Source organism: Amblyomma americanum, chromosome 11, assembly GCF_052857255.1.
Source record: "Amblyomma americanum isolate KBUSLIRL-KWMA chromosome 11, ASM5285725v1, whole genome shotgun sequence".
In the NCBI taxonomy this organism is placed as follows: domain Eukaryota; kingdom Metazoa; phylum Arthropoda; class Arachnida; order Ixodida; family Ixodidae; genus Amblyomma; species Amblyomma americanum.
In genome coordinates, this window is record NC_135507.1 from 75,298,274 (window position 1) to 75,312,179 (window position 13,906).

The following is a 13,906-nucleotide window of genomic DNA, read 5'->3' on the forward strand; positions in this document are numbered from 1 at the left end:
CCACATTATTGAGGCCGATGCTCGCACTGAAACACAGGGATGACTGCCAGATTCTGTCACATTTTGGGGGCACCCGTGCACTTCTGGCCTGCACATGGTTGCAGTTGAGTAAATAGCATAATAGCACCAGCTGCGCACTTGCTTTCGAAGGATCACCCTGTTGTCTTCTGCAGAGGCAGCTCTCTCGGCAAAATTAAGCACCACGCAAACACGTACAGAGATTTCACCGTGAGAGTACTGCAGTGGATGTGAACGAAGCCACCCACCTCAGTGGCTGTGGCGTTTGGCTGCCGAGTCCAAGGCCACTCGATCAAATCCAGGCCACATTTTGGTGGAAGAAAAATTACATGTGCTGTGTGACGTCAGTGCACACAAAAATTTGCTATTCTCTTGCCTCGTACACATTTACTAGAGGAGAATTGCTTCAAACAAAAATTATAACCAGCAATTTTGAAAACACATAGTGATAGCCAGACAATAATGTCCTTCAGAATATCATCTGAAACCTTTTACTGCAAGATGTTTTATTTTAGTAGAAATTCTTTCTAAGACTTGTGGGCTTTCCGAGTCATATATCCTTTCAGGCACTAATTATACTCCAAGGGCCGCTGCGGTGGCTAAGTGGTTACAGTGCTCGGATACTGACCCAGCCGCGGCGGTCGAATTTCGATGGAGGGAAAATTCTAGAGGCCCGTGTACTGTGCGATGTGAGTTCATGTAAAAGAACCCCAGGTGGTTGAAATTTCCGGAGCCCTTCACCACGGCGTCTCCTATAGCCCAAGTCGCTTTGAGACGTTAAACCCCCATAAACCAAAGAGAAGAAAATTTTCAGAGTTTTATAAGGGGCATGACAGAGTCCACAAAAAAATTTCTATCTTCTCCAGTGATCAATTATGCTCTCACAACCTTGTGACTACTGGGCCTCCCATGTTTGGTCGCGCTCGTTGCGTCGCACTGTATCGCCTTGCTGTTGCCAAACATGAATTTGGACACATGCTGGACCTTGGCTTCATGCGTCTCTCCCTCCTGCAGTCCTTGGGCATCGCCCCCCCCCCCCCCCCCCATGGTGCCCAAAAAGAGCGGTGACTGGCGACCGTGCGGTGATTACCATGCGCTTAACAAGGCCAAAGTCCCTGAACGCTACCCGATTCCCTTCTTATAGGCATCGATCTTATCGGCCAGCTCAGCCAGGGATTCCAAGGTCTGAAATGAAGGCACGCTCAGGGTCATGCGCACCTGCAAAGGCAGCCGCTGCAGGAAGAGGTCCTGCAGGAGCGCGCAGTTGTGTGCAGTAGCCACATTTCCAGCCAGGGCGTTCATACGATGCTGCAGCTCGGGAGGCTTGCGATCTCCGTTTCAGAAGTGCACTGGATGAGCGTTGCCTTAAGATGATCATAAGGGCGATAGGCAGGCGGAGAACGTAGGTCGTCGCAAACAACCGCAGCAGTTGTAGGCGTGAGCCCCCCAATAACATGGCCGAACATGATCATCTGCGAAGTAACATGGTGCTGACGAAACAAGGCCTTGATCGTCAGGAACCGAAGTTCTGAGTCTCATGACCAGAAGTTGGGGAGCTTGAGGGCGGAGACTACGGGCTCGCGAGGAGGTGGCGTAAGAGGCAACGGAGTCGGTACACGAGCGAAGGAATTCATGGCCATGGCTTGCACGATCGGTGGAAGGCAGGCAGGCAAAGGCAGCCGGGGACTCGAGCTCTGAGCGGCGGTAGGTCTAGCTAAGCGTTCGAGGCAAGCGCAGGTCAGGAGCAGAGTGCGAAGAAGCGAAGTCTAGAGTCACCAAATTTGTGGAGAAGTACCGACACAAGTCGTTGTCGGGTCTCCACAAAATAGATTTGACAGGACCCGCTCAGTCAGATGCGAGTGGGACAGCATGCTGCCGCCATTCCACTGTGCAGCTACGAAAAATCGATTCTGTTCACGCTTGGCAGGTGTGCTGGGGCATGTCGTCGTCTTTGGCGGCCGGACCACTATACCACAACCTTGTATGTGCAAATTGAGGGTCAGAACAGTTTTAAAGGTCTGAATGATATAGTTTTTTTTCCTGCCATATGAAATCGCTATGTAACAAAATGACCACATTTTATGCATTCTGATGTGTTAATGTTTGCAAGACAAGCAAACCAAGACAAACTTATTGAAGCCATAACAGGGCTACTGTACATCATGGAGGCGTCAATTTTGAAAGTGATTATCTGTGCTCATTTTGCATGCCTGGCTTAATATGTTTTTACATGACCTTTCAGATTCCAGCACATTTTATTTCGTCTGTGTTTGTAGGAACTGCATTCCATATACAATGTTTTGATGCTGCTCAAGTCGCATCCACAAATCGCATCCACAAATGTGGATGCAGCACCTCACTGGGTTTTCTCTACATACTGAAAAAGTTCACTGAAAACCTATCTGCATGTTTGTGGTATGATTTGGGTATCTTTCATGCAACTGAATTGTGTTACACCACTTGTACTGACTGCCAGGTACTATACCCTGTCGAGATGTTGCAGTTTGGGTGATGCAGCGAACTCATGTACTATTCACGTGCAGGAATAAATTATTTTTATTACATTGCTGTCATTTGCTTTAACTTTCTAAAAAAAATGATATGATTCATGTGGTGAACAGTGGCTTGCATTTGATGCTTATTTTCAGTTGATACAGAAAAAGTAACACTGCTCCCCGCATGTATGCTAATTTAAGAGAATACTTATTTCTAGCCTGTGCCATGCTGTGTTCTTGTTACCTCCTGCACCAACACCCTATTTAAGGATAGCACAGTCATCTATTAAAGAAAAATGATAGCACAAATGTTAAGAGACAGCAGAAGAATAAAACTCTATTAGCTGCACACCCACATTCCAAGACAGGGTAAGAACCAGAAAGACAGCAGCAAAAAATTGGCTGCAGGCAGTCACAGGCGAAAAGACATCAGGAAATTTGCTGGCCTTAAGAAGCCACAGCTGACACAGGGCAAGCAAGGTACTGCAAAGAGATAAATTGGAGACGACAGTCCTGGTACCGGATGTGACCCGTCTGATGATGAAGACCAACTAGCCCGTGTGTCAGTTCTGCAGCAGTATACAGTCAGCATTAACTTTCAAGCATCCTTTTTATGCTCATTCGTGCTTCATTCATAAGCAGTGTTCATGCTTGGTATCACAACAACACTGTTCCAAGAGTAAAAACAAATGATGTGCTAGAGATGGATTAAAGTCGATGTAAGAATTTTTTTCATGGCCAGTTAACTAAAACTAATTCAGGAATGCTTAATTTGTCCCAGCACTAAACGATGCGCTCACAGTTCACTTAAAAGCTCAGAAGTTGCATTGTTTCTTTTTTACTTCCTACTCCTTACTTCCCTTTTTACTTTCTAACAAAGCTGACAGACATCCTGAAAGCACTGAATTCAATTATATGTCACTGCACCTTACAATGTGCTAATCGGCACGTAAGGTAAAGTATTGAAGTTGACAACATTTTACTCTACATAAAGTTGTTCAAAGTTAAGTATATATCTGATATTAATATACGAATGAAAAGATAATTGATCATAATTAATCAGAAAAACAGCTGCTGCGGTGTCTCGGTGGTTATGGTGCTCGGCTGTTGACCCGAGAGGCGCGGGTTCGATCCTGGTTGCGGCGGTCGCATTTCGATGGAGGTGAAATGCTAGAGGTCTGTGTACTGTGCAATGTCAGTGCATATAAAAGAATCTCAGGCGGTTGAAAATTTTCCGGAGCCCTCCATTGCGTCGTCCCATAGCCCGAGTCGCTTTGGGACATTAAACATGAACCATAACCAGAAGCACAATGTTGATGTCTGTGTGCCACATCAACAGGGTGAAAAATGTTCCACTGTTGAAAGATTCCTACTGAGTGTTAATGTGAAGTACATTACATTGCACTGCTGCGTGTAGCTTCATAGACCGTCATTGTTACATATGTATCAAGTTCAGTGCTCTCCTTGCTATTTTTTCTCTTCCATGTTCCTACTATTATACATTCTTTTGCCATGATGGTTTCATTGATGTCGTCGAGTGAAACCTTCAGAAAATGTGACCTACCTCTGCGGTGATGCAGTGACGAAGCCATTCTGCTGCACGAACTATGTTACATGTTTGATTCCTTGTGAGAGGAGACTATTTCGATGCAGACTAAGTACAAAAACTAAACTCCGCGCACATTATTTCAAATCACGTGAAACAACTCCAGACAGTTGAAATAAATCCAAGGCACTGAACTATACCGTGCGTCATCACCGAGACTGGATTGGCTTGGAATACACAATAATTTCATTATATTCTTATCAGATTTTACATGCATTTTAACTCAGATGTGTCTGTTATGGCATTTTAATATAAAAAACGCACCAGTTCTGCAGCCTAAGCGCTACTGGAAGTTAGGAAGTAGTCACTGTACTCCCACGTTGTCATATTTTCAGAAATTGTGTAACAACAGGGGCACTCTAAGCAGCCTTCTACATTCTAAATTAGCTTTCTACTCCCGGTGGCCAAATAACTCGCAAGTTTCTCATGCTTCATGCTAGTATTTGTAATTCTAAGTTGCTATTCCTGAAAAGTATGTATTCAGTAACTAAATATGTGTCACTAGGCCATATTGTAGGTTTATCAATACACAGAGACCCATGGAGTGATAACTACTAGCCCTATGCCTGGAAATTTTCTTGTGTGCATTCATGGGAATGCCTAGAGCATGGAGATATATTTCGACTTATGCTAGCAAAGAGAACTTTTGCTCAGGTCTCACGAGGCTATCTTAATTCATGTGGGAGCTGGCTCCTCATGAGAGGGAATCTGTCAGGCTGAAATCAGCTGATTTTTTAATTGCAAGCCCAGGAAGTTTCTCTTGCAACCTTTTCAGCAGACTGACAACCGTGCCGTGTTTTTGTTGGAGCACAGATAATATGCACGATACTCTTAGTCAGGTTTAAATGACTACTAGGAAGTTGCCCTGAGTCTGCAGTGTCTTCAACAGCCAGTCTGCTTTCACACAGGTGTACAGGTTCTGAATGGTGGCAGTCCCTCAACAAAGAACCTAATGAACAGTGATTTCACTTTGCTGCCCAAATGCTAAAGGTGTGAGGCATCGGCGCTTTCAACTGTGTGGTCATGCTTGTGCTGTGTGGCTCACTACGCGACTGCACACGGGAGCTTAACAAAAGGAATGTATAATTCCTTTTTAACGCGACAGCATTAGAGGTCCCATTCACAAGAAAGTGGGCTTCTGTCCGTCCATGTCACGAAAAAGCAGGTGGCAGTGAAATTAATTCAAATAATTTCAATGCCATTCCCACCTGCACACCATGCAACTGCGCATCAGCTCATTTGGGTGAAAGATAAGAAAGCCTCTCAAATAACTACCCGCAAAAATGAGCCTTGCGGGAGACCTGGAAGAGCAACCTGTGTCTGGCAAGCCCCATCGGTGGCTCTGTTTGAAGCAGCTACCTGCCGGGGCACTGGCGCATGGCTTAAACACTGCGCCAAGAGTGGTATGAGGACTCCCCACAATTTATGAACCTGTGAAAGAGGAGGAGTTGTTGTGCGGGAGGGATCTTGTGCTATTGAATTACACTTCTAAGGGCAGGTTATGCGGCGCCCAAGCTGTTTAAGCTTTTGGTCATGTTTTTGGGCTTAACATGCACCGTGGCCTTCCATCTCTGGTTGCGTAAGCTCCCCACCTTGTTCGAGTCAGCAAGGCAACATTGCCAAACCTTATGGCAGTGAAACCTGCCATGCACAAACAAAAGAGTAAATTTTTCCAAGCTGTTGCCTTAATTATACACATATATCTTACAGAAACCACCCGTTTAAAAAAAATTATCTTGTTATTTATAACAAAGTCCATGCAACCAGGGTCAAACTACAAGTATCATTTAGGTTGCATGTGAATGCGCGAATGCAACATTTATTACCTATTCTATTCGTATGCAGATTGATATCACGGTGGCATACAATGTCTTGAAAGCAAATGCATTTTTACTGTGCTGGCAGAACGTTTTCACGTGCATCTCTGTCGATCGAGGAATACAACGATGTGCTGAAATTCAAAGACGCCCATATATATATATATATATATATATATATATATATATATATATATATATATATATATATATATATATATATATATATATATATATATATATATATATATATATATATATATATATATATATATATATACAGTTTCACTGGCGGCTGTGTTCAGTCTCGTTGTCATGAGGCTGAAAATGGAATAGTCGTTCTTCAAAAACAACCTCACTGAAGTATAAGGCCCGACAGCCGTCGCGGTGGCTGAGTGGCTACGGCGCTCGGGTGCTGGCCCGTAAGACGCGGGTTCGATCCCGGCCGCGGCAGTCGAATTTCGATGGAGGTGAAATTCTAGAGGCCCGTGTACTGTGCGATGTCAGTGCACGTTAAAGAACCCCCTGTGGTCGAAATTTCCGGAGCCCTTCACAACGGCGTCTCTCATAGCCTGAGTCGCTTTGGGACGTTAAACCCCCATAAACCTATAAGGCCCGACAAGCTGTATATATAACTAGCATAGATCGCATTTGAGAGGTTTCCAATTCTGAACAAAATTGTGCAAAGTAAATGCACCGCGAGCCCGGCGTGACCGCGTGTGCTGCGGCATATGACACCTTTCAGCATTCTTCCTTTCGAACCTGCACACTGGCGGTCCGTTGCGCGATTTCACCCCGCTACATCTTCCTTGCATGATGCTTTAACATCGCAGCCAGGCTGGCCAGTCAGACGTGCACACGCGGCGCAAGCAAAAGCAAGCGCGCCACGCCCCCGTTGCGCATATTGCGCAACCGATGCGCAGTCGATGTAGGCGGCGGACTGCTGTTGAGAAGTTTTAATGCAGCTGACCATTTTATTAACAATGCATTTCAGTTTGTGCAATAAGTGGTGTGCTCGAACAAACGTAAGTGGCGTAATCGCTTTGTTTTGCTTGTGTTTTTGTGTTTAGTGACGTAACCGGAACTTCCGCTGCTGCAGCTTCGCCCCGCCGCGGTGGCTCAGTGGTTAGGGCGCTCGACTACTGATCCGATAGAGCTACTACAACCAACACTAGAGCGAAAGCGGCGGCAGCACTCCCATGTAAACCCTCTCCACTTTTTTTATAACCGTGGACGACAGCCATCTTGTTACTCCTCTCATGGTTCCCTGCATGGTCCAGGCGACCTAGACCAGGTTTAACGGCAGTTTGCAGCGTACTAATCTGGCAACCTCACAACTTCCCCCAGTGTGGCCGCACGCTTCGTAGTGCGCGTCAAAAAGTTGTACGAGGAATGGTGCTGCGGCTTGCTTACGTACTGTGTTGATTTCCTTTCTAGTTCATGCGCAAAATGTTCGCGATGGTGCGCGCACGAAGATACTTCCAGGTGGTGGCGAATCTTGTGCCGCTCATTACGTATGATTTGTGTTTGTGTGAGCCGAGATCAACGAGGATGGTTGGCGAGGTTCAGCAAGGTTTGTTTTGATGTACGGGGTATTATAAAACATGCATGTCCCATGCCTTTTGGCGTAACCTGGAGTCTCTTTAGTAAAGTGTGCACCATCGCCACCTCCTGTCTTCTCCAGCGGTCAGATCTCGTTGGTGTTCCATACAGGAGACGAGGCAGAAGGGAGACGACACTCGCGCGGAGTGCAGCGCATGCCTTCTGTACCGCTGCCTGTTAAGATGCGAATTCTGTTTGAATACAACGGAAGATCTGTAACAGACTCCGTTCCGAAAGGTTTAATCTGCTTGCAACGAAGCACCAAAGCGTACATACATGGAAGAGCTTTATGCAAGAGACATGTGGGATAAGTCGCACTCGGAGAGCACTAACAGAGTATTGTGCAAGGTGATGATAGTAAAGAGAAACGTTGGAATGCGGTTTGCTTGCGTACAGCTTTGGAAATATTAAAAATTCAGGCCATATTCTGTAAAACAAAAAATTGACTATCAGTGTATCTGCACAATTACAAGCATGTGAGATTATTAAGCAACCTGCCACTGCAAAGTTACAGCTGGTTTCATAGTTGACAGTCATTTAACTTCTGCAGTTATGTTTGTGAATGCCTGCTTTTTATTTCTGCCATAAATTCACTGATATTACTGTTGTACACACTAGACAAAAGTATCATAGCTTGTAAATAATGTCTCAGTCATACACAATATAGCATTCAATACTTTGCACATCTTTTCACACACTCAAAGAATGCACATGAAAAAAAAATAGAAACAGTACCAAGACCTCTGCTCTCATTTGTTGAACACCTAATAGGGCAGCCTTGATGCAGTACTGAAGGAAACTTGAAAAAAAAAAAACACATGTTCAACATAGTATCAATACAGTGATTTTGCATTAACAATGTTCGAATAAATGTTCGATGTCACTCTTCATCATACTTGTTATCTATAGCAGGACTGTGCATTTGGTGCAGATCCCTTCAGAAATAGCATCCCTCATAGCCTGTGCCACTCTGGGATGTTAAACCCCACAAAACCAAAAAAATAGAACCTTCAGAAATGCACATGAGCATCTGTGTAAAAGCTGAAATGTGCAACTGCTTTGCATTTAGATTTCTTTAACGCGAATAAATGTTTGAGTACCTGCTGAGCACTTCAGTGATCTTAGCTTCAGAAACATTTTCTGCACTGAAGATTGCACTGGTGAAGAGTTGTTGCATTACACATATAAGGTGTGTTTTAAGGAACTTCAACAAAAGGATTCTTATTTCTTCTACTACAATCAACAGACATATTTACCTTGCGTGTCATGCATCATTGCCATTTATCTGACATAAGGCGCGACAAGAGATCTTTGCAAGGTAATGGAACGCAGTCCTGAATTTTACACTGCGATACTACTATATATACATGTACATTGGCCAGGTTCATTCCTACAATGCACTGGTGAAGCTACCCCACTACTGTCGCTGTATCAACAGTTGTTGAACGCCAACTTGTGATAATGTAAAATCAGGAGTATTTAAGAGAATATGCAATGCGGCTAGTTGGCACAGCTGGTACTCTGTATTTTGTAATAAATTTTCGGCGTGTGTAAGACCCCCAGGTATCAAAATTATTGAAGAATCCTCTTCTGCAGCGTGCTGCATAACCCAAGTGCGACTTTGGCTTGTAAAAATTTATTATTATTAGTTTATTCGTGTTTTCTTCATTCCTTGCTTTGCACTAAATAGTTGTTAAGTTGCGGTGCAGACAAAGGGAGATAATCGAGGGGCTCATTATGACATATACACTGACAGTTCATTAACTTTGGATTCCTTCATGTATATGTCGCTAAGTTGATTAGTGCAATTGAAAATGGTTGTTATTGATGCTGAAACAAGATTTGCTTTGTAAGCAGTGCTCTAACATATGCCCCTCTTGCCTTCTCTGTTATCCTTCTAGCCTCCTCTCTCAGTCTGAGTGTCACATATTTCTTCAAAACGAACTTGATCACTCCAATTACATGTACTGGGCTCTGTTTGTAATGTTCTACTTCATTCAAGCCCTGCTCATGTCGTTGGCAGAACTGCTGGAAGGACTGTGGCCAAGCGGTCAACGTTTTTGTGCCCTTGCTCATCACTGCAGCGGAAAATCTTTTTAAAAAAACGCGACAGTGCCGTTATGAATTTTTCAGAGAAGAACAGTACTCACACATAAAGCACGATGGCGGCATTCTGCGGAAACTCTGTGCACGAGCGAGACAAAGCGGTAGATCGCGAGGCGCGGAGCCACAGCGCGCTGCGTGCTTACGGCGTCTACTGAGCAACTGACAGGCGAGCGTGTATAAGCGGACGGTTCTGTTCTCTTTATTATCTTATTTGTTATCTGTGTTCTTATGCTTTTGATCGAAAGCGGACTTACTTGCCCGGCCGACTTCTATGGTAGTTTCGGGTGTCGCTCTGAACGCTGCCGACGGGTCCAGAGTCCAGATTCTTGTGTGCGATCGATCGACCGCCGTGCGCGCAAGAGATACGATCGGCCAACGTGCGCACGGGAAACGACTTGCGTGTGCAGCGCTTTCCTGGCACAGAATCAGACATCCAAAACCAACACCAGCAGTGAAAGCAACGTTCGTGCGAAAGACTGCGAACCGAGCGGCGGGAGTGAATGAGTCCAAAGTGCGAAGAGTGGCTAGAACGCACGGTCGAAAAAGAGGGAGACCGCTCTCAGTGGACAATGCAAGCGAGTGCCTTGAGCAGACACATGGAGTGGAGAGGTGTGTAATGCAGCGCGTATTGGGCGTATGAAACTGCCGTATCTTAATTCTGTCCTGCAGTCTACGCCGTAAGTAGTAATAAACTAGCATACGTAGATAACCTACAGCTGCTACAGCAGACGAAACGAAAACGAAACTTTCCCAAGTTTTCTTGTACACGTTTGCATATTTCAAATTTTGAAACAACAAAAAGAGTTTGGTGTAATGCTCAAACATCTTCTTGGATGTTTAAAGTTTTAGAAGTTTATATTTAATGTAGCTATATTGAAAATATTCGCTTAATTTTCAGTAGCGCAAACAACTAATAAGTACAGGCAACTATGGGAGTAGCAAGATGGCGCTGCCCGAGTGTATGACAACCTTACAGTGCTCTAGAATATGGGTAGTGGGTTCAGGGAGCGGCCAGCGGTGAGGCGACTTGTGTCGACGATACCAGATGGCGCCACTAGAGCATGGGCTGTATGAAATGCGGCGCGCCGCGCCGTGGATGCGCGCTGTGCATAGAATCGTCGGAGAAATAAGCAAGGCTCTGTCTTTTAAAACAGGTCCTACAAATAGGTGAAGCTGTACACAGATATTGTCGGCGAATCAAGAAAATTAGATGTAGTAGTAGCCAACAGCCGATAGCGCGGTGGTGCGGACGAGCGGCCCCGTTAATGCTTCGCAACGCTGATCGTGCTCTTTTGCAGGTACGGCTCCCATATTTCAACGTTAGTGCATACTAGTATTATCGCCGCCCATAGGAAAGGCTGAGTACAGGGAGAGGAGCAAACATTCTATCGATCATCGGGGTTATCCAGCGGCCAACTCGAAGCTGTCGGCAAACGTGGCCGAGTGTACTCCAGCTTGAGCCATCGGAAGCGTTTTAGTAGAGGGGCGGGGCAACAAGAAATTGGAATAAAAAAAAACGCTTCACTTAGAGACCGTTGTGTGTACAGCGTACTATATGTGAATGCGATAATTTTAAGTGTGGTATGCATGCCTCTGTTTTGTAAAAAGGAAAGGAACGCCGACCAAAGGTTGTTGTTAAAAAAGAAGACGCTCTGGCTTCCCTATGGAAGCCTTGATAACTCTGATCAAGGCTTCCGTAGGGAAGCCGAAACGTCTTTTTTTCTAACAACCTTTGGTCGGCGTTCCTTTCCTTTTTACATGAATCTTCTACCTGACCGGACGAGTTTTCGTCGAACTTTAGATTTCATGCCCCTGTTTTAATTGTTGTTTTGATGCATGCATTTTTTTCATCAAAACGAAGGGTCAATTGCCGCCGATGTATAAACGCTGATGAATGCGACAAGATAAAATAATTTTTATAAAACAAAGCACTCCTTTATTGCAGCGCTCCAACTATGTATGCGCAGTGTGAGACATATTCTTGAATTTCTCAAAGGAATGCCGTGTTTTCTTGTTTGCGCGACTATGAGCACTTGCCCATCTTAGCATGAAGCTTCTTTTTCCTGCGAGCTTCTCGCGACTCATTGATTGATTTAACATAAAAATGCAGCCTTGTCAAAACATAAAACTTGAGAATGCTGACTGTGAGCGCTTCTGAGTGCTGGCTGCACCCTACACCACATGAAATCTGAGATTTTCCCAGCACCATAACATCTACTATGCTGTTACTGCACAGCTTTTCCTGACTAAAAAAAGTTGTGAAAAGGTTTTCCAGCCTTCTCACCATCAAAAAAAGCACACGAGACGGGTAGAGCAACCCTCCTTTGTCGCAAATTGCAGTAAACTCACTGTCCTGGCTTTGAAGGAACATCCAGCTTAGAAAAATTGTCCGGCACAGATGCTTCGTCAACTTCACAAGGGTCTTGGTCGTTCGCCAACACGCTACTCTCAGTGTCAATGCCCGGACACCTCGATTCCATGTTAACGTCGGAAGCATTACTTTGTGGTCTTTTCGCTTCATTAGGATATGTACTTGTGCTTTTCCTCTTTCTAGGTGGTCTCTGTAGCGGTGTTTTCTTTGACAGATACCTCGGCGCGTTCGGCAGCAAAGTTGGCACCGCATCGGGTAAAAGTTCCGGCTTTCCACGCGGGATGCGGACTTCTTTGCCGTCAATGATGTGTATAAAGTCCCTCACAATGCATGATGGCTCGAAATGTTGCTCACACACACAGCAGGTTTCGTCCAAAACTTTATCTTTTCGATGAAGGTTGCGTTCCCACTGCTTCCGTCGGTTCTCATCCTTTGGCACAGCGAAGAGCGACGGCTGATCGCCTCTCGTCCACTGGTATTCCGTTTTGCAGCCGGGAGCAAAACAATGCCGTTGACGCCGACGATTCGGCATGACCGTAGTCTTAACGCCGCGAACTCACAAAGAGGAAAAATGCACCGCACAAAAAGCAACAAACAGCTGCAGGCAGCTTGGCGGGACTGCTAGCCGCGCGCGCGGGCGCGCCGAGCCTACAGCCCACGCTACAACAGCGCCACCGCTTACATCCGGGACCTGTCGACACTCGCCGCCTCACCGCATCGCATGGAGCGCGCCGGCTCCTGAACCCAATACCCATATTCTAGAGCACTGTAACAACCTCCTCTCCGCGCTTTACCCCCCTGACTGATCCGGAGTTCCCGGGTTCGAACCCGACCGCGGCGGCTGCGTTTTTATGGAGGAAAAACGCTAAGGCGCCCGTGTGCTGTGCGATGTCAGTGCACGTTAAAGATCCCCAGGTGGTCGAAATTATTCCGGAGCCCTCCACTACGGCACCTCCTTCCTTTCTTCTTTCACTCCCTCCCTTATCCCTTCCCTAACGGTGCGGTTCAGGTGTCCAACGATATATGAGACAGATACTGCGCCATTTCCTTTCCCCCAAAACCAATTATTATTATTATTATTGCTGCAGCTTCGGGCCTTTGGAAACGCGCTGGCGCCGCGCCATGGGAGTTTGCATAGAGCTGCTTCCTCGAGACCACCTGTATCACTATGGGCGCTCTAAGCCATATCTATAAACGTTGCTCTAAGCCAAGACCTACTGAACTAGAGGCCTGCACATTTGGCACTGCTCCAGCGCGCACCTTCTAGTTCATGCCTTTTGCCGCTAGGGAATGGCAGCTACGGGTGGCGTGGCGCTACAACTAACCTGTTGAACAAGAAGGCGTTGGTTATTTTATTTCAAGGATGTAATAGTTTTGTCATTTGTCTACGTTTTGAGTATTTATCATTTATCCATTGCCTTAGCAAAGATACCGCAAAGTCTCACGCATGCATGCGCGCAAACAAAATATTCACCGCTAGGATTTAAAGAAATGTCATATTTGCATCGTTCATTACTAGGTTTCAAAATAATAAGACGGGACAAATGCACACGGAGGCAGTGAGAGGAGAAAAATAATTTGTCGCAAGCAGACGATGATGATGATCATGACCTACGAACAGGTCAACCGAGCGTCCTCAACGGCCAAAACGTTAACGAAAGTTGGCGCACGCAGTCCCATAGGACCCCGCCAAATGTGCGGGTCTTTAGTTCCGTAGGTCTTGCTCTAAGCATCATGACTCCATGAGGCGGAGAGCTACCGACTGCAGAACTACAACTTTTGGCCAAAAAAATAATGAAAAAACAAATTGTTCGATAATCAAGAATGTCTTGTCATTCAGTATCCTGTCTATAAATCGTAACAAACGAGCAAAGAAGCATGTGTATGCAAA